Consider the following 19,362-nt stretch of genomic DNA (forward strand, 5'->3'; position numbering starts at 1 on the left):
TCCCCTCTGGGGTCTTGTACGGGAAGGCTCTGGAATGTTAGGAATGTTGTCTCTCGGTCTGGATCTGTGTTGCACACCTGTTCTCATCCTGTGCACTTGTCTTCCTTCGATACCTTTACGTTAAACTACGGATGTATTTTCTCATAACGAGAATGCCATTATCACACCTGACAAAATTCATAAACATTCCTTCATATCATCTAATAAATAATCAGGACCATTCACATTTCCCCAGATTTTCCGAAAGCGTCTCTTTACTGTGGCTTTGATGAGAACAGGGTCCACACAGAGTTCACATTATGCATTTGGTTGTCGTGTCTCTTAAATCATTTTTTAAAAAATTTTAACAGCTTTTTCAAGGTGTAGTTGGCGTATCATAAACTTGACATTTCTCGAGTATACAGTCTGTTAAGTTTCGACACAGGCGTGCATGTCTGTATACCTGTAAGGCCCTCGCCACAGTCTAGATAGTGAGCAAGCCCATCGGCCCCACAAGCTAGCTCCCTTGCGCCCTTTGCAATCCTCCCTAGCACCCCCTCAAGCCCACCCTGTCCCCGCCCACCACTCAGCTGCCTTCTGCCACTAGAGATGTTGCCCTTTTCACCCAGAGCCCCTTCTGTTCCCCTGCCACTGCCTTGTTACAAACCCCAGTCCCCTGTCCCGTGGAACGCCCTCCATCGGAGAAGCATCTCCCATCTGCATCCTTGTAGTGTCACTTCACGTGTCCCCCTGCCCCCGTGTTTCCTGTAAACAGGAAGTTCATTCTAAAACCTCCATTGGATCGTTCCCACGTTGTCGTGGTCACTGTGGTGGAGAGTGATTCCGGGGCGGGGCTGGGGGCTTCATACGGCGGCACATCAGGACACATGGGGTCTCGGGACCCCCCTCTAGGGAACGTAGGGACACCACACGATCGGCAGCCTGGTCCCTGCCTTGTCCTCTCGTCAGCTTCGTATCCAGTGGTCTCACCCATCGGTGACCCTTGCCTGAATTCAGTGTTATCTACAGATACTCAAAAGGGCAACTTTCTATCCGTCTTTCCGCATTTAGTAGCTGGAGCTCTGAGAAGCAGTGCTACCCTCCTCCCTCAGGTCAGGTTGTTACCCTGAACACAGGAAGGCAGGGCGTTGCAGTGAGGAACCGGCTCCCAGTCACTCCCAACGTGAACAGGTTTTTCTTTCTTCCTTTTCTGCCCTGCTCTCTCTTTTCCTGAGTGTCAGTAGGACAGGACGGGTTTTCTTGTGTATTCAGTCTGTTTCAGTCACCTACAGTCGTCATTCTTTTTGAACCTAACGCTGACCCATCTTGGCCCGTGGGCAGCCCTTCATGTTCTAGGTGTTCTGACCTCACGATGACTGATCTTGGACGATTTCCTTGTTTCCTGATGCAGGGGGATTTCCCGGGAGCATCTTGCGCCCTCGAGCGCCGAGCTGAAGCTCAAACTGAGCCGCCGCTGCCTGGTTTCGTTCAGCGTCAAATCGTATTTAAAGGCCGTAACCTGGGCACTAAGGGGAGGGGAGGGTGCTCATTGCTGCTGACTGGTCATTGCTTCTAGAATTTTCCAGCGGATAGAGAGAGGAAACCCATGTGTTTGGAAACATCGTGAGTTCGTACTGATATTTCCAATTCAAATTTAAGATTACTTCACTTTGAATTTACGTTTTCAGTAACTTTTATACTGAAAGTGTGCTTTCTAGAAATATTAACAAAATTACTTATTTTCTTTATCCTGTTATTCTATAAAGAGTTTCAAAATTGCCATGTCCATGATATTGCCAAGGAGCCTGCTGAATGCCACTTACTTGTCCTTAGACCGTGTTACACTGTGACCGTACAGTCAAAACAGTCTGAATTCTTCTCTGTGTGTTTCTGTCACCAGCCTAATACAGATTAGCTTCATTCATTTCAGTGTCTTTGTTTTGTTCTTTTGCTTCAATTTTTAGAGATTGCTTTCTTTAAATATCATTTGTACTTTTTTTTTTTTTTTTTTTTTTTCCGGTACGCGGGCCTCTCACTGCTGTGGCCTCTCCCGTTGCGGAGCACAGGCTCCAGACGCGCAGGCTCAGTGGCCACGGCTCACGGGCCCAGCCGCTCCGCGGCACGTGGGATCTTCCCGGACCGGGGCACGAACCCGCGTCCCCTGCATCGGCAGGCGGACTCTCAACCACTGCGCCACCAGGGAAGCCCTTAAAATTTAATTTACTTTTGAGCACGTAACTCATTTGCATGATCTCAAAGTCAGAACTACTAGTTGTGTTCAGGGAAGTTTGTGTTCGTCATTCTCCCTTCACGCTGTTGCCTCTCTCCCCAGAAGCCCCACAGTAGGTTTCTGGCTGGTCCTCTTTTGTCTTTTGCAGCGTTAGCAATACACGTACCCGTGTCCCCCTTCCGTATGCAGAAGGTGCTTTGCTTTCTTCAGTTGAAGACACGTGAACATCACGTGCCTGGCGTGTGGTCTTCCCTTGTGTGGACGTGCAAGTCTGTGTGTTCAGCTGGTCCTCTGGACACCTGGGGTGTGCGTTCCTCTCCTGCTGCTGCCACAACGAACAGCCAAAGCCCAGTGGCTGGAACAACACAAGTGTGTTATCTCACAGCTTTGGGCTCCGTGGGCTGAAGTCCAGGTGTGGGCAGGCTGCGTTCCTGTCCGGAGGCTCTGGAAGGCCACCGTCTCCTGCTCATTCAGGCTGTTGCCAGTGGTCCTAGGACCGAGCTGGCTGTCACCATCCCCAGCTTCTACGACCACCACGTCCCTCCCTCCACCTTCAGAGCCAGGCATGGCGGGTAGGTCCTTCCCAGGTTTCAACTGTCTCCTTCTGTCTCATCCCTCTGACCCACTCTGCTGCCCCACTCTCGCACTTTCCAGGACCCACCCCCGTAATCCAGGATGATCTCCCTATTTCAAGGCTCTTGACCTTAATCACGTCTGCAGAATCCCTTCTGTGTGGAGTAACTACCCACAGGTCCCAGGGATTAAGGTGTGGACACCTGGGGGGTGGTTGGGAGGATGCCTGCAGGGGGCATTATTCTACCTAAAGGTGCTTTCAGCCTTTTGCATACGCAGTTTGTACTTTTGCCACTGAATCTTTGGGATAGATTCCTAGGAACGGGATTTCAAGATCAAGCAATGAATGTATATGTAAATTTCCTAGACATTACCAAATCCCTCTGCTATAGGTTGTATATTTTGCATTTCCATCAGCAATATATATAATTTGTTGCCATGCCAGAAAAAATTGAAGTCTAATTTATCAATCTTTTCTTGCAAGGTTTTGCACTTCAAGTCTTAGATAGAAAGATTTTCCTCCTTCTCAGGTTAAAAAGGAATTCACCCAATTTTTTTACTACCAGTTCTGTGGTTTCATGTTTGCATTTAGGTCTCCATCCATTTGGAATTTGTTCTTCTGTATGGAGTGAGGTATGAGTCCATCTTTTATCACTTTGCAAATAGCTGTGCAATTGTCCCCAGAACATCTATTAAAAAGTCCGTTCTCTCCTCCTGATCTGTAGTATTAAATCCCCACGTGCACTTGGGTCTGTTTCTGAACTGTTTATTCTGTTCTATTCGTCAGGCTGTTCGTGCTCTAACTCTACACTGTTTAATTAGAGAGGCTTTAAAATTTGTTTTAATGTCTGGTAAGGTCTTCCCAATCCCCACCAACATACATGCATGCACACGCACACTCACGCACACACGCATGCGCACACACGCACGCGTGCGCACACGCACACGCATGCGTGCACACTGCTTTACTCTCCTTGCTGTTGTCTTATGATATCGTCTTTCTATCCAGGAACATGATACATCTTTCCATTTGTTTAAACCTACTTCTGTCAGCTCTTTTCTTCCTGGCAAAAGCACTGGGCTGTCTATTCCCACCTTCACCCTGCTCCCAAAAAGGCAGGCAAACTGAGGGGCCATCAGCGTGCCTCAAAAACTGTGATCGGAAAAGTATGGACTGTGCACCAGCGGCCCCGGCCCCCCTTTTTCTTGCCCTCCTTTCCTAGCTCTGTGGTCCTGGACGTAATTTAACTTCTGCGCAAGCCCCGGCGTCCTCGTCTGTAAAACAGGGTCAGTAGTGCTGTTGCAAGATGGTCAGGAGGATTAATCAATGTATATACATTTTGTTACATTTTCTGACTCTGTTGCTGGCATATAAGATCACAGTTGATTTTTGATTTTTTTTTTTTAATTTAATGACCTCTTCTGTGTTCTAAGTGCTTTTACAAACATTAACTCATTTAAACCTCATACTGACCGAGAGGAGGCTGCTGTGACCCACTCCTGCAGACAAGACCCGAGGGACTCAGTTACGTCCCCGGACCACACGGCTCAGCCTGGGAGGGGATCCGGCTTGAGCGGCCTGGCCCCTGGCCCACACCTGAGGCTGCAGCTGTACCACCACCCGGCCTGGTGTGAGGGCCTCAGGGCCAGAAGTGGAGAATGTCTTGTTAGTCTGTTAATTCTTCTGTAGTTTTCTGTAAAGAAGTCACGTCACCTGCTGCTAGTTTTACTTCTTCCTTTGAAACCTTTCTTTCTCTTTTCTGTTTCTTGTTATTTATTGTTCTTAATGGGAGGGCTAGATCGTCCGGGATCATAGTGAACTGGAGCAGCGTTAGGACAACCTTTGTTTTATTACTAACTTCAAAGAAATTCTTTTAAGATTTTATTATCAAGTGTGACATTTACAAGACTTACGGGAGGTTTTGTGTGGGATTCTTGAGGCTTTGTTTTTGCAGGTAGTTTGTATTGGGTTCAGACGATGCTTTTCTAATCCTGGTTTGCTAGGAGGGGTGTTTTTTTGTGTGTTTTTTTAGGATTAAAAAAATCATGAAGAAGTTTAATTTTGTCAAACTGTTTTCTGCATCTACTGAGTTGTTCATGTTTTTTCTTCTTTCATCTGTTGCTGAGATGATTTATGTTGATATTCTAATGTTCGCCCGTCCCAGTGTTCCTGAGATAAACACAACGCGATGTTCATTTGGTTTGCTTTAGTTTGGGTTTAAGATTTTTGTATTCATGTTCGTAGGTGAACTTGGCTTTTCTGGTTGTTGGTTTGGCTTTCAAGACCAAGAGTTCGCTTTCTCACCAGTTTTCATAAATTCGGTTGTGATTGCTCTGAGGGGAGCTGAGAGGGAGCGTGCTGACGCCCTGGCCTTGCTGGTACAGACAGGAGCCTCGTGACCATCTTCCTAAGGTAGCCGGCGTTCTTCATCCCAGCCGCGGGTCAGCGCAGATTCCAGGACACACCAGCGCTCAGACCCCACCTCAGATCAATTCGTCAGCGTTTCCGGCCGTGGGGTCCATCCTGTTTGTATGGAACTTCCCAGGTGACACGGGGGGTTGAAAAGGTACCACGTTTGCTGCTCTGGTCCTGCCTCGGGGGCCCCGTGCATGGGGCCTGGAGTAGGACGTGTCAGCGATCCGGCCTCTGCCCACGTCTCTTTCCAGAGGTTCCGAGGCTCCGTTCCCCAGGGGGGATGATCTGGGCAGGCTCCGTGCCTTTCCCCAGAGGTGGCCGTGCCCCTCCAGGCCTGCACCTGGTGTCTCAGAGTGGCCAGGGCAGTGCAGGTCCATGGCACGGGGCCCGTGGGTGATGACACAGACCCCCCGTCTGTGCAGCTCCCGGGCCGCCGTGCTCACAGCTAGCTCACCGCCAGCCTGTGGCCGTTTCTTAAAAGTTTGAGACTGCCCTGAAGTTCATTTTTACCTCTCACCTTGAAAGTATTTCAAAAGCACAGAAAACCACGGTCTCTCCAGCCCTCACCTGGATTAGCTCCTCGGCCATTCCTGTCATTTCGTGACCCCGACAGTTTCAGAGATCACAGGCCGTTCATCGCCCAGGATATCCCTCAATGCGGGTGCGTCTATTTCTTCACGATTAGACCCAGAGTATGTGAAAATCTCATTCTCCTTTCCACTCACATCCCTCGTTTGTCATTCACCGATTATGTTTTGCCAGAACTAGTTAGTATAATGCGGCACGCACTTGTGACCTTTCTAATTCGACCATTTCTTCTACATTTATTGATTGGACTTTTATCGTTAAAAAACAAAAGCGCTTTCTCTTCTCACTTATTCATTCATTTATTTGTTTATATCAGTGTGGACTCACGGATTCCTATTTTATGTAACAGGTTGTAATCCGTTGCTGTCATTGTTTATGGTGATGCTCAAACTTTCCTACATTTGACCCGTGGGGGGCCCTCCAGCCAGCATCTGTGTTCTTTTCACGTGTTCCAGTTACTGGGAGTACCTCCTTACTTTCTGGCACAAGATGTTCCTGGATTATCTTATTCTTTTACCTTCCTTCCCAGCCATTCTCCAAGGAAACTTGGATCCTTTCAGTGGAGAGTGAAAGCAAGATCTGGGCACTAGATGTGCTCCTTGCTCCTGGGGTGTCGTAGCTCCCAGGCCCTCTCAGCGCACAGAGCTAGGAGACACACGTGCCCACGTGCATGCAGGTCTACCTCCAGGTCTGTCTCTATATCTGTCTGCACACGCTGAGAAGCAGTAGTTGACAGCAGCACCTCCAAATACAATTCAGTAGCATCCATTTACTCAGGCTACCCCCCTTTCCACATTTATACTAGCCCTGCTTTGCTCCCAGTATCCTCCTTCTGTTTACTTACTTGCTGAGCCCCCCATATGCGGCCAGTCCTCTGAGCCGGGTGGACACCTTCTCTGCACAGGTCCGGATAAGCTCCTTTGCCTTGACCTTCTGGAAGGAAGGATGAAGGCTGCCCTAAGACTTTTAACTTGCAAACTTAAGTTATCAAAATCTAAAGTTAACCATTATCTCTGTCTTCCTCGCAGTGGTACAGGATTCTAAAATTCCTTCATTCCACGTCATACTTGTGGCTGTGTCCAGTGTCCACGTCTTCCTTGTTTGCTACGTCCGCGAAGGCTCTGATGACAATTACCATCTTTTCTTACAGTCAGTGCTTGCTTAGCTTTCACGGCGAGTTTAGCTGCAGCTTCACTTCCCACCCTGTTGGCCTCCAGGCACGGACCTTGCTTCCCCTTGCGCCCAGCCATGCATCTGTTATGCATCTGTTACACCCTGTCCAGCTCTGCTCTGGCTTTGGGGCCGGAGGCTTTTCGGGTTAGCTAGTCTGCCATATCTCCAGAACTGGAAGTCCCTTTGAAATAGTCTTTCTAAAATATTTTAACGTTAGCTCAGCACGTCTAAAAATTCTGGTAGTGGTGCAGACAGTTGGAACTTCAAAACCGAAAAGGTAATTTTTTCTCCTGAAACTTGTTATTTGAACCATTTGTGTTTCAATATTCCTAGAGAGTAAATGTTCATCTATAAAAAGCAGCTTAGTGCCAAACCCCAGGGGTGAGGGTTACAGACGTTTCCTGGCCAAGAGGAGACTAGAGGATGTGTCGAGCATTTTGTCACTCGGTGGGTAGGGGCCCAAGCCGATCCCACCCCAGAGCTGACACGCACGCGGCCCCTGTAACGACTCCTCCTGCCACGTGGACGAGGTGCCCCTTTCCTCCATCCTCTGCCCTGACTCCACCAGCAGGCTGCTACCTGGTTTACGTTGTACTAATCCATTCGCTCGGGCAAGTTCGTTGGAACTGGTTTTCAATCATATACTAAGTTATCCCAAGAAAATATCACAGTGATGTGGCAAAGGTTAGCGTGAACATCCATCCTGGGGCAAACGAATCCTGCTTTTATCTGTGAACGGTTCCTACTAACCTCGAAGGCATATTACAGCAGGGTGTCCATTCAAATATCAATGAATGGGGGGCTTCCCTGGGGACGCAGTGGTTGAGAGTCCGCCCGCCGATGCAGGGGACACGGGTTCGTGCCCCGGTCCGGGGGGATCCCACATGCCGTGGAGCGGCTAAGGCCCGTGAGCCATGGCCGCTGAGCCTGCGCATCTGGAGCCTGTGCTCCGCAACGGGAGAGGCCACAATAGTGAGAGGCCCGCGTACCGCAAAAAAAAAAAAAACAAAACAAAAAAAAACAAATCAATGAATGGGCGTCTCTTTAAAGGCCTTGAAAGCCACTTCATTGCTAGGCCAGTGTTCAGTCATCTGCAGACTCAAGGCAGAGCATACTTCGACCCGCCCCCATCATCTCCTAAAACGCACATGGCCCCGTCCAGGTAGAGAACAGACCTGCAGCCTCTGAGAGATCTTTCCTTGTGCCACCCTCCTGGCCTCATCACATTCCATGCATCATCCTCTGACTCACCCCCAGGAGGGGCCACACACAAGGTCCCTGAGGACATGTGGCACGAAGAACGACACTGTCAGTGACACAGACAGTGCAGGCTTTGGGGCCAGAGAGCCCGGGCCTTGAACCCCAGCTCTGCCCCTCCCATTCGGGTCCTTCAGCTGTAGAACAGGAATGACGGCACCTGTCGTGCAGGCTGCTGGAGGACTAGAACATCTGTTTATGTCTATGTGTCTAAGATGTGCGTGGCTCTGCGTTCTATAGGCACGAGGTACTTTACAAGGAAAATCTCCTCTGAGAAGCCCGTCAGCCCCTCAGGGCAGTGGGAGGCCATGTCCATGTCATGTTGTCCCCCAGGAAGCCTCAGTGCACCACCGCTACTTCTCTGAGGGTGTCTTGGCACATTGCTGGTCCAGGCAGGCTCCAACTTTCCTGGACTCAACATGATGGGACCCTAGAGACCGTGATTGGCACAGGTGATGTCTTCTGGAATATTCCACACCCAATTCCCTTCAAATGGATGCAGGCCACACCCAGGCAGGCGCTCTGTGCTGCAGTGCAGCCCCAGCGTTCGCTCACCCAGTGTCTCACCCAAGAAGCGGTTGTCGCCTCCTGCCCTGTGCCTGGCCGCAGGCTGGGATCCTCGGAGGAGTGAGGCTTGGGGACACGCAGGCCAGCAAGAAGTCGGCCGCTTAGCGATTAATCACGTAGAAAGTGGGCAGGTGATTATAGAGGTTCGCTCAGGGTGCTGGTGGACGCCGAGGAGGGAGGAACGGAGTCCTTCAGGTGGCCGTAGAGGCCCACGAAGGGGGTGACATCTGAGCCCCGTCCCCAGGGACCTCGACAGTTAGCCAGGGCAGAGGACAGCTGAGCAGCCCCCGGGAGCAAGGACTGGGCTCCTGCCAAAACGTTCTGTGACAGGACGGCGCTTGCTTTCCTCCCCTCTGATCCACGTCTTTGCAGAAAAGTTTCCTTTGAATTCTGACCGTTTGTCGAAGTGCGCTGAGCAGGCTGTGTTCCTGGAGCTGTCATCAGTGAATTATGGAACCAAAGATCCTCATCACTGGAGGAGCCCCTTGAAAGGCCCTGTAATTAGCTGATGCTCAGACGTGGGTTAAAATCTTAAATACCAGCGCTTCCCTGGTGGCGCAGCGGTTGAGAGTCCGCCTGCCGCTGCAGGGGACGCGGGTTCGTGCCCCAGTCCGGGAGGATCCCACATGCCGCGGAGCGGCTGGGCCCGTGAGCCATGGCCGCTGAGCCTGCGCGTCCGGAGCCTGTGCTCCGCAACGGGAGAGGCCACAGCAGTGAGAGGCCCGCGTACCGCAAAAAAAAAAAAAAAAAAAAAATTAAATAGCAGCTTTTATGGGTATTTCTGGTTCCGTAATGCTTTGCTTAATTAGTAACCTTTGACTGTAGAGTGAGCACAACATCTCCTCCCACACTTTCACGGCGTGCGGTAAAAGGGGCAATTGCAAATGTGACGTCTTTCCCTTTGATCCTGCTTGCCGGCCCGGTGCGTCTGGGAGCCCCGCCGTTCGCAGCTGTTGGCTGTGTCTAATAGCCAAGATAACACCCGGGCTTCTCCAAAGGCTGCTCTGAGCAAGGTTTTCTGTAACGAAGATGCTGGTGGTAGCACTTGGGTGCAGACAAAACTGGTTCCATCCGAAAATGTAAAGAAAAAGCCCATTTAGTGCTTATTTGTGCATAATAGTAGCCATTTTCTTAACAGCCACTGTTTCAGGGAGTGTTATGGGCTAATAAAACGCAGCGTGGGCTGCTAAGTGCTGGTCTCTAGATAACTACAGAGCAGCGGAGGTGGCGGGCCAGTGCCCAGGAGCCGCGGGCGAGGCGCTCACAGATGTCCGAGGTGGCCGAGCAGGGTCTGCGGCGGTGGCATTTGGAGACACACCTTCCGCGGAGAACTTGGGGTGCGGGGTGGAGTGACGCTCTGTCTCCCAAGTACACGTCCCCCCAAGGGACCGGATCAGGGGCTGAAGAGTGGAAGGCCGGGCTTTGTTTCCTTTTCCTTTTGCTGACGTGCTCCCCCGAGAGAAAGCTTTCGGGGCGTACGGGGCCCCGTGTTTCCCCATCATACCTGGTCCAGGCCTCTCCCAGTAAATCTCTCCTGGCGTCGAGTTCTCGGGAAAAACACTTTGTTATGTCACAGTTGAGGCCCAGGCTGCTGGGCTTGCAGCCAGCACGCTGCCTGGGAGTTCCAGATTGGGAGCCTTCCTGCCCGTCCAAGGCCTCATCTGTCCCCTCCACGCCTGCACCCACTCCGCACATGCCGAGGACCGGTGGGTTCCAGCCCCGAGCTGACCTCTGGGTGCCCCCATCTCCAGCGCGGAGGGAAGAGGGACTCACGGAAGAAACAGGGCACCGGGACCTCACGGCAAGTGAGGGAGAAGCAGACAGCCGTGGGCCTCCGGGAGGCTCTTCACGACCCTCCTTTAGAACGAGGACGGGGAGGTGTGCCCACGTCGGGGGAGCAGCTCTCTGAAATGTTGCTCTCAACGGTCTGCTTTGCTGCGGATGATTCCCAGTGATTTCTTCTCTTTAACAGTCCATCAAAGTGTTAAATAGCAAGCTGGGAAACATCCAGGCTTAGGAAGACCGGAGGTTCCCTGGAACAAGACACTCAGATGCCCGGCTCTGCCCGGGGCCGTCCAGTGTTCCATCCTCAGCTGGGCCCGGCTGTTCGCAGGATGGGACCAGCTGGGACCTGCCAGGAAGTACGTGGCCCCAGGAAGGCCGGGGAGGGACAGGCTGACCAGCGAAGACGGTGCCAGAGCGGAAACCGGGCACGTCAGAGAGGAGCCGTCCTCGGCACGAGGCTGCCGGGGGTGTAGGAGACCCGTCGCGCTGCCAAGGGCCACAGGGACGGGGACCTGGCACACAGAACGAGTCCTGCGGCCTCTCCTGGCCTCGCTCCCTCGGGAAGACGTTGGGAGAGTACCAACGCCTTAGAGCCTCAGCGTCGGACTCACACTTATTAAGCACTTAGTAAACACAGCACATAATGAAAATATTAAAGCCAAGGCAAGTGTTTGGACTCAAAGAGCTGCTCGAGTGGCTGTGGCTCCGAGGAAGGACCGTCCTTGCACTGGGGGTGTTCCTGGCACAGGCCCGTGGGACAGCGCAGGGTTCAGCCCCGGGAAACACTGCAGAGTCAAGCCAACCGCCAGGCCAGCCCCAGGCTGGGCCCACCAAGGTCAGCGACCTGCAGTGCTCAGGACAGGAGGTGCTGGAGTTCCACGCGGGCCTCCGGTCAGAGGAGCAGGTGGGCCGCGTCCCCGGTGGGGGCAGTGTGGGTGCAGCTGGGAAGGAGCAGCTCGTGCAGCCGGAAGCCAGCTGGGCGTCCAGCTGCTGGTGGGAGAGCGTAGTCACAGGGAGCCAAAGCCATCCCGCGTCCAGCCGTCCCCGGTCCCCTTTCCCAGCAGAGACCTTCCATCCTTTGTCTGTGTGTCTTCTGCCTCCGACGGTGTGCTCTGTCTCTGGCAGGGTCTCTGGCAGGGTCACAGGCCAGACGCTTTCTATCTCATCACTTCAAGGTCTGGAGTTGGGGGTTCCTGATCGCTAATTCTCTCTCCTCCTTCCCTCCATGTGGGTGGGCAGTAGGGCTGTTTGTGGCCCTTTTGATAAGCATCTGTCACCATTTCAACTGTAATACGCCTTGGCTGTGGTTGAATTTCTTTTTCATAATAGGAAGAAAAAGAGTGACATTTTTTCTGAACAGTCTGTCACAGATGCGTAAGAAGGCTGTCACTCCTCTGATGGCTTCTTCAACGATGGCCCAGCCATCTGGGTAGATTTGCCGAGACGGGCCTCAGCTCTGTTCTGGTGTAACGCCTCTGTCTGAGCGCTTAGGTACTGAGGGGTTAGGTGACGGTGAAATATACACTCGGATATTTCAAAATGTTTATTGTTTGCTTGACTGTCCATAATAACACCCTTACGATGACTTTTCTCTTTTATTTCTCAACTTGCATAGGAAATCTGTACAAGATGAACGGTTTGAAGTGGCTTTTTTGTTCATTAGTCTGTCAGATCCTTTTAGGTCCTATTATGGGACTTTTAAAAATAAGACAGGAGAAGAAAATACTGCAGCGTAAGTGACAACTCAAGTACAACTGAGGGACGCGTTTTACTACAAATGTCATTTCCAAAAAATAGAGGTCAATGCACATGTAAATCACAAGGGTCCAACTAAATTAAATTTTACGAGAGTCATAGTTTCCTGTTCTTTTTGAGGACCGCTAAAATTCTTCCATCCTAATTCTCTTGTTGGAATTTTAGATTTGCCTGTATGTTTCATTTTTCTGGTCATTAGGTTTTATACTTGTTTCATGTAGTCATACATTCATCCAGCAAACATTTATTAAGCATCTACTGTCATACAGGTTTCAGGATTCATGCTACGTACTAGATTACAAAGATGGAAAAGTTTTAGTCCCCACCTCCAGAAACTCACAATCTGGGCGGAAATGTGGGAGGGATGATTGAGATGTAATGTAATAATCAATAAAAATGAGGCTTGTGAGAATTGTTATAAAAAATGTTGCCAAGACAGTAGCAGAAAGAAAATGGGTAACAGAATAGGGTAATCAAGGAGGGCTGCATGTAGGAGGTGAACTCTAAGTTGGGCCTTGAAGGGTGGATGCACAGTATTTTGATGGGGAGCAGGGCATCCCAAACAGAGAGAATAGCGGAGTGAAAGGCGTGGCAGCCGCCGTTTTAAAATGTGAATTTCACTTCTATTCAGGTAGAGTGAGGCCAATGGATCAGGAGACAACTCCCTGAAAAGACCATTTGTTTCTCACAGATCCCAAGAGAAGGGAGCACATGATGCCGGGCAGGGCCACACAGGGAAGCACCAGGGTCTCCCAGGAGGCAGAGGGGGGCAGTGTGGACCAGAGACCTCACTGTGGTTTCCGTGGAAGGAGTGGACAAGGCAGGGTGGGCAGGCTGGGGACGGGCTAGTCTGGACCATTCCAGCAGGCTGTGGGGCACAGGCCCGTCCCTGGTTGTCTGGTACCTGCCCTGGGTGATGAGGGCAGGGGGACAGTGGTCCAGAGTGTGGGAGCCCCGTGGAGGAGGGGGTGGGGTGAGGGCTCTGGGTTGGCTGGTTTGCATTGGAAAGGTGTGCTCACAGGTGAGTTGCTTGTTATCTCTAGGACCCGGCTGCCCTGGGAGGGGCAGTCCCAGCTGGGTCAGCCAGGCCCTGGATGTCAGGGCATGAGATACAGAAACTAGAACTGTGGCTGATACACACGTGGTGAGGGCTGAGCAGCTGCGTGGTCGGGCCCCGTGTGAGCAGGTGGTGATGGGAGGCGAGACCGGAGGGGAGGCAGGAGCCGGTGTGAGCAGCCTGCAGCACCTTTACTAAGGGTGGAGGTTGTTTGTGTCTGAAAACGTCGGCAAGAGCCTGCATCTCCTGGTCTCTGAGCACGGGCCAGGGTGTCTCGGCGCTCCCCACGCTTCACCCCAGCAGAGTCTCCTGATGGACCTTCACTTCGGAGCCCCAAGGCCAGGTCCCCGCATCACACGAGCATGTGTCGGGCCGGTTCCGGTGTTCCGGTCCCTTTCCCAACCCTCCACACACACCCCACTCCGTGAGCGATGGGGCCCAATCCTCGCCGGCACTGCAGGATCTTAGAAAGTGGCACCAAATCCTGCCCCGGGGTGCAGGACGGCGTGGGCAGTCCTGTTTGTCCTTGAGAGGCTCTGTGTCTGACGGGAGAGAAGGGACAGACACAGATGCCGTCCCCCACACACTTGTGACAGACATGGAGGAGGCCAGCCTCGCTGTCGAGGCAGGGAGGAGAGGAGCCAGGGGTCCGGGGTCCCACGGCAGGACAGACGGAGACAGCGGCTGGAGGGCGGGCGGGGTGCCGAGACCGGTCCTGAGCCGCCCGGCGGCGTGGAGCCGCTCTTGTGTGCGGGGCTTGGGCCAGGCACAGGGGGCCCACAGACTCAAGGGAGGCAGGCCCCCAGGGGCCCCCAGTGCAGGGACAGTCGTGCGTGCACACGTGGCTTCCAGGAGAAGCCTCTTCTTGGGTAGGGGAGGACTTGATGGAAAAACTGGTTCCTAGAAGGGTATTTCAGAGGAGATGTGAATAAGGTGGCAAAAACCCAGGCACGCATGGGGGGAGGTAAGACTGGGGGGGCCGGCCTCGAGTCTGCGGACAGTGAAGGCCGTTCAGTGGAGCCCGGGCCAGCGGGTAAAGCCGTGTGCCGTCCGAACTGGATGACGACCCGGTCTCTCACTTTATGGCCGCAACAGGTGAGGCCCAGAAATTTCTGAGGCCTGAGTGTTGTGGGCATTGTAGGCTGGGCTGTGTAGGGTGACCGATGGGGAAGGGGGGCCTTCCCGAGATCAACAGCCAGGGGCTCCATCTGACCTGTGACTTTCTAGCTGCTCATCAGGGAAGCAGGCTCGCGAGGCCAGTGGCCATGACCGGACACGAGGGCAGGCTAGCCGGCAGCCCTGAACTTTGGTCTGTTTTGAGGAAGAGAGGCTTTTCTAAGAGATGTCATTCTTTTCTTTTAAGTCACTGAGCTTGACTATCCAAATAGTTCAAGCGACCGGTCAGGAGCTTCTAAACTGGGGTCCTGTCAGTGAAATCAAGTGAAGGTAAGAGAGGCCGAGGGGCCTCCCAGCATCGGGCAGACGGAGGGGGGTGGGCAGCAGGCGTCGGGGGTGAGGCCCTGGCTCAGAGGCTGGAAGCAGGAACGTCCTCCCGGCGGTCAAGAGGCACGAAGGCCACGCCGGGGTCTGAGCCGTCCTCATGGAGGGACGCCAAATGCCAGGAGGAAGGAGGACACTGCTGAGGGGAGAAAGGAGGGGCCGGGACAGACCCGGGAGAGATGTTGTTTCGGGGTCACTGCGGGCAAAGGAGGAAGCAGAGGAGAGGTGGCTGGGAAGCCAGACGGGGCCAGGAGTACCCAGGGTCACAGACCCAGGAGAGCAGCATTTGAGATCGAGGGACATTTAAGGCAGAGGACCAAATGGTCATTTCACAGCCCTCCTGCTTCCGAAGATAAGAAGAGTGTTAAAGGGCTTCCCTGGTGGCGCAGTGGTTGAGAGTCCGCCTGCCGATGCAGGGGACACGGGTTCGTGCCCCGGTCCGGGAGGATCCCACATGCCGCGGAGCGGCTGGGCCCGTGAGCCATGGCCGCTGAGCCTGCGCGTCCGGAGCCTGTGCTCCACAACGGGAGGGGCCGCAACAGTGAGAGGCCCGCGTACCGCCAAAAAAAAAAGAGTGTTAAATAGTTAAAAAGTAAATGAATAAGCAACTAGCAAGGTACTGGGGAGGAGCGGGGAGGGTGGGGACCCTGCTTCTGGCTGTTTCGGAGCAGGAAAACTCAGTCAGTGCCAGAGGCGCCCCGCCCCGCCCCCACCAGCTCACGAGGGCTGCAGGCTGTCCAGACTCTTCGGGAACCGGCCTCGAGCCCTGTCCACCCTGAGTCCCCTCCTGGCTGTGCTGCCATCTGCCAGCAGTGCCGCGCGGAGGGGCTGCAGCTGTCTGGGGCTCCCTGGGAGGCTCCACTGGCTCAGGCACGGGGACACAGCTCGGAGCCCGAGGGGACTCGGGAGCTGTGCAGGTTGCTTGGCCGGCAGGTTTCCCTCCTGACACCGGGGTTTGGCAGGTTTCCATAGAGTGGATTCTTCGAGCATCTTTTCCCCTCTCCTTAGCTCTGGGTGAAAGGAGAGCTGCTGCCTCCCGCCCTCCCCGTCCGGCTCGCCTCTCCCTGCGCAGCTGCAGGTCCACGTGCTTCCTCTCCACGTGCAGTTACCTTGTGGGCCAGTTAATGCCTGTTCTCTGAGTGGCCACTGATCCCTGGCCCCCGGGTGCCGAGCTCATCATGGCAACGGCGGCCCCGGCAACTAGGGCTCTGATGGGAAAACCACATGGCAAAGCTGGCGGGATCTGGGACCCCAGGAACTAAAGGAGCAGGTGTGTCTGAAGGCGCCAAGTGCAGGCGGGCCGTGGGAGCAGCGGCCCAGGGCCCTCCCGTGGAGGTGAGCAGCCTCCCCTGGGGCTTTAGCAGAGGACAGCGGGCTCCCTGTGGGCCCTAATGACCACCCCCGCTGAGTGGCATTTGAAACGCGTGGCATTTCTGTAAAGTGCTGTTTGTTAGCATTAAAAGAAAAGGAAAAAATTGTTAAAATCCCAGCCTCCCCACGGAGCTCTGGTTGGTTTTATCCTTAAAGAATCCTGCCACACTCTCTGCCTAGCCGCTTGCTAGGCAGAGAGCGGCCGCTTGCTTCTAGAAAGTCCATCGTAGTGATGGTCTTGAAATCCAGCCAGAGCCCAAGGAGCCCAGCAGGGACCAGAGGACTCCCCTTCCGCACTGAGAAGGCTCCTGTCTCTTTAGATCCAAATGTAAACCTTTTATTGTAGAAATTTAACCCCCGCCGCCGCCGAGGTCTAGAACTACAATCGTGTTTTCGGTAATAATTTGTTTCTGGAGCTCAGTGCCAGGCGGCCCGTTTTCAATACTGCCCTGGAAGTCACACACACGTTTGTCTGTGTGTTAAACCAACGGGTCGGGCCCCGAGTTTGGGCTGGACCCTGGGGGAGGTGCTGGGGCTTCAGTGGCAAGTCAGACCCTGAACCCACGTTGGGGGCTCGTGGGACAAGTGGCAGCAAGTGTGGAAGACGCCTCGGGAGGAGGCGGGAGACACACCGCGTGCCCTGTGGCGGGACGCAGGCAGGGTAGGTCGCGTGGTAAACACATAGGTTCGGGGGCCAGGGGGTCTCCGCTGCAGCTTTGCGGCTCCACCGTGAGAGCATGAACGTGGGGCCGGCCGTACACGAACCGGTGAGCGAGGCCGTGCACCAGTGAAACTTTATTTACAAAGCAGGAGGTGGGCCGGGTTCGGCCTGCGGGTCGGAGGTTGCAGGCGCCAGCCAGAACTAGAGCCTTGCTGAGTAAGTCTGCCTAAGGCTCTTCTGCCTTAAGGACTCTGACTGTGTTTGACTTACTATTTAGGATTTGGCCCAGACCCTGTAAAGTGAGCTGCAAACCTGTAGAGGCCGCAAACCCAGAGGTTGCCGCTGTGCTGCTCTTCTAACCGGTTTCACGTCGCATGTTGCCGTCTCCTTGCGGCTTCCTTCCCCCCACTGACTCAGACTCCACCTCGGGTGCTCTCCCCTGAACCACCTTCGCACCTGCTGCTTCCCTCATCCGTGAGCAGCATAGATCTTCGACACGCCGCACTGCGTCTGAGCGAGAACTGGGTGTGATCAGCCCTGCGCCGGGTCACGTGGAAGGTGCCGGCACAGCACGGAATTAGAACATCGCCTTCTGGCGGCCTGTGGTGGGGGGATAGTGGGGGGCGAGGGGGTCCCGTTCATGGGGGCTTCCCAAAGGCCTGGTGCTACCCAGACCCGAAGGAGCTCGCCGGCCGCGTGAAGGAGCGGAGGGCTGGGTGCGCTTGGGACTATATGATGCCATTAGGTCGTGACGGCTGGGCCCGCAGGGAGAGCGGCAGGCGGGGTCCGCGGAGACATGCGGCACCCACCTGAGCCCCCAGAATGCGGCCTCCATTCAAATCCAGGTCTTTTAAAAAGGAGCCAGAGCGCTGCTGGGAGCGGGGGGCGGGTGACCTCTGGTGTCCCCACCCGACACTTGTAGGTTACACTCATCAGAGCGAAAGCCCCACAGCCAACCCGCAGCCCCTTCTGTGGGGTCCCGCGCTGCAGACGCGGAGGGCTGGCCGCCTCAGTGCAGGGCCCCGGACTCCGGCCGCGTCCTCCCGATGTCCCTTCAGCGGCTCGCTGCTGTGCTGCCTCCCGGGCTCGTTACCCGCTCTGGCCTCCTGCCCTTTCCCCGCCATACGTTTGTGGCTGGTCATCCCATGTTTTATTTTGACGCTTTCTAACCGAGGTGAAATCGTGATAAACATAAAGTGAACCGTGTTAGCCTGTACGGTTCACGAGTTAGCGCCTCTGCAGCATCACCCACCACCTCCATCTGGTTCCGAAACCTTTGCCGGGCTCCACCCAGCCCCCCATGCCCGTCAGGCCGCCGCTCCCCTTCCCCTGGCGCCCACCAGTCTGCATTCTGTGTCTGTGGGTTTACCTGTTCTGCATATCTTATGCAATGGGATCATGCAGTGCGTGGCCTTTGGGGTCTGGCCGCTCTCAGCACCACGCTTTTGAGGCCCGCCCACGCTGTAGCAGGTGTCAGGGCCCCTCCCTTCCCCGGCTGAGCAGTGTCCGTCCTGTGGCCGCACCGCGGTGAGGCCTGCCCGCGCTGTAGCAGGTGTCAGGGCCCCTCCCTTCCTCCGCTGAGCAGTGTCCGTCCTGTGGCTGCACCGCGGTGAGGCCTGCCCGCGCTGTAGCAGGTGTCAGGCCCCTCCCTTCCTCCGCTGAGCAGTGTCCGTCCTGTGGCTGCACCGCGGTGAGGCCCGCCCGCGCTGTAGCAGGTGTCAGGGCCCCTCCCTTCCCCGGCTGAGCAGTGTCCGTCCTGTGGCCGCACCACGCTTTGCTTCTCCGTCATCCCTTGATGGACACTCGCGCTGCTTCTTCCCTTGGCCGCTGTGAGCAGAGCGGCCGTGAACGTGTGTGTACGAGGACCTGCGGAAGAACCAGTTTGCACTTCTTCTGGGTGTAGACCCAGCGGTGGAAGCGCTGGGTCACGTGGTGATTCTAGGTTTCTGAGGAGGTGCCAAGCCACTTTCACGTGTTTACTCAAGGGTATTTGGAGTTTTGCGCTCAGTTTCTTGGGGACTCATGCCGCGCGGCCCCGTGTTTGCTGTCCCCCCTCATCCTCCGCGTCCGTTTCTCCAGTTTACCAAGGTCGTTTGAATTCTCCTGCCACCCTCCCATGACCACCTGCCAGCCTGCCTGGGACAGGGATGCAGGGACATGAAGAGAACTCAGAGGCTTCCCTGGCTCGTGGTGACTCGGGTCCCCCCGTTGTTCTCTCGCGGAGACAGGCCCTGGGGCTCTGCAAGGCGGCGCGAGTGGGGCAGAGAGACTGGGGCAGGCAGAATTCGACGCTGCCTCAGAAGGTGGCGAGAATCACGAGATGTGTGGCTCGGGGGCAGGCTGGGTGGTCCTGGGAGGGTCAGAGCCACGTGAAAATACCTCCAGGGCAGCCGACTGGACGGGAAGTTCATGGACGGGGAATAAATCAGCAGGAATGGGTCCCTGGGCAG

At 54.6% G+C, this 19,362-nt stretch overlaps 1 protein-coding gene across 1 annotated transcript in view; it reads left to right on the forward strand.

The window, feature by feature from the left end:
• Positions 1-19,362, forward strand: part of SDK1 (sidekick cell adhesion molecule 1) — a gene marked incomplete at both ends in the record, with an annotated part of 814,918 nt that overhangs the window by 691,465 nt on the left and 104,091 nt on the right. The window lies entirely within an intron of this gene.

This window comes from Grampus griseus (assembly GCF_964374135.1).
Source record: "Grampus griseus genome assembly, chromosome: 14".
NCBI lineage: Eukaryota > Metazoa > Chordata > Mammalia > Artiodactyla > Delphinidae > Grampus > Grampus griseus.